Genomic DNA, 1,989 nt, shown 5'->3' on the forward strand with positions numbered 1-1,989 from the left:
TAGCAATGGAATTAATAAATAAGCAAAGCAGATATTCAATGTAGTCAAATAAAATCTTGATAGATTTTCCATATGTTCAGTCTCATGACTTCACCAGCAATTATACAGAACAGCCAGGAGGATGATCAGTTTTCCTAGGAAAAAGTTGTAATAAATAATTCAAAACCTTTTACCTTAGGCAAGAATGAACAATTCAGGATTTTCATACAACATCCAAAATCATTTTTTACCTCATAGAACAAGTGGTTCCTTAAAGTATTGCCCAATTTTGGGGAATTAGAAAGATGATTTTTCACATTTGAGTTTCCCTTAAAAATAAAATCTCCCCAAATTGGGCTGGAGAGATTTATGGACAAGCACTTGTTTTGTCCCTTTACACATTTATCCTCCTACCACTAGTACTGCATAGGGTCAAAAACTTTGGCTTTCCCCTTTGGGTAATAACATTGCCAGAAGAAAGAATAGAGGAGAAGAGAGTGGAGGGAAGGGAAGGGAAGGGAAGGGAGGGGGAAAGGACAGGAGGGGACAGGAGAGAAGAGAAGGTATATGAATATATATGTTTATATAAACATAACAGAATAGATCTGAGTCTAGTAGGGATAGTCTGGGGAAAATGCCATGTACTGAATGTGCCTGCTGTTTGTCCTTCCATTAGATCTTTCAGCTTTTCCAATAAGAATAATAGAGTAAGACTACTAATAAGAAAGGACTGGAAGAAGAATTCTATGAGTCTCTTTGATCCTTCTCCTGTCATTCATATTTAGTTTTATTTATTTATTATTAAACTTCTATGCCATCCATCTCACCAAGGATATGCTAGGCGGGTTAAGCCTCTCATCTTCCTTTCCCAACAGGTATAAAAAATAGGATTGCCAAAAGCAGTATCTCTGCTTGCTTTATAACCTTGTGGATTTATAAGGAAGATTTTAAGATTTTCACATTCAGTTGGTTTTTATGTATGTTGATGAACATAAATAAAATATGGGCTTTATTTAGGGTATCTGATCTAAACATCCTGGGACAGAGAAAACATATTCAGTCTAACTGAGATGACACCTATCTACTCTTCATATTGTTTCATTTCTAGATCCTCTGACCCTATTCCAAGTTTCCCTAAACTTTATAAATTGTGATGCTCAAGACGTATTGCAGTAATCGAAATGCAATCTGATCAGCATATATGTATTGGAACTATTACTTCCTATGAATCAGGACATAAAGGTTAATGCAGCCCAAGAATTTGTTGACCTTAGCAGTTGTTGCATCACATGGCTTGCTCATATTGAATGCTTGAATCCCTACATCTTTCTCACACTCAGTGCTCCCCTGCCAGGTCTCCCCTGTCTATACAGTATGCATATCTATGATTTTTCCTGCCTAGATGCAGAACATTAATTTCTAACTACTGAACATCACCCTGTTGAATACGACTCAGTATTTTATTCAGTTATTTTGAATTGTGATTTTGTCACAAGTAATATCTCCCAATACCCCCACCCAACTTGGTGTTATCTGCACATTATCTCTCTTCTGTTCCATCCTTTAGGCTATTTATAAAAGATTAATTAGCACATAGCCAAAGACAGAAACTCTATTCAATCTTTCCCTTCAGAAAACTGCAGTGTGGTCTAGTTTATTGGGTTGGGGTTTTTTTTGTCCGTACATGCCACCTTACCCCTCTATCAAAAATAGCTCAACTCTTTCAGAAAAGCAGGATGTATGACAGAAATCATAGAAACTGCCCTTCTGAATCAGCAAAAATATTTACTTTTCACATTAATGTCCTTGTGGGCGACCCCAAGGGGGAGGGCCTTCTCTGTGGGAGCTCCCACCCTCTGGAATGAACTGCCCCCAGAGATCAGGGTTATCCCTGATCTCCCTTCCTTTCGCCGCGCCCTCAAGACTTGGTTATTCCAGCTTGCAGGACTGGCCTAGGGTAATTTTTAGGGGGGTTTTAATTATATTTTAAATTCGACAAATATTTAATAT

At 37.7% G+C, this 1,989-nt stretch overlaps 1 long non-coding RNA gene across 1 annotated transcript in view; it reads right to left on the minus strand.

The window, feature by feature from the left end:
• Positions 1–14: 14 nt before the first annotated feature.
• The window catches only part of LOC107288373, a 3,549-nt gene continuing 1,574 nt past the window's right edge, over positions 15–1,989 (minus strand). Inside the window, exon 3 of the long non-coding RNA XR_001548902.1 lies at positions 15–134. This is a non-coding gene — a long non-coding RNA (uncharacterized LOC107288373). The remainder of the gene's footprint in view (positions 135–1,989) is intronic.

The sequence above is a fragment of the Protobothrops mucrosquamatus genome, unplaced genomic scaffold, assembly GCF_001527695.2.
Source record: "Protobothrops mucrosquamatus isolate PMUCROS unplaced genomic scaffold, P.Mucros_1.0 scaffold546, whole genome shotgun sequence".
In the NCBI taxonomy this organism is placed as follows: Eukaryota; Metazoa; Chordata; class Lepidosauria; order Squamata; family Viperidae; genus Protobothrops; species Protobothrops mucrosquamatus.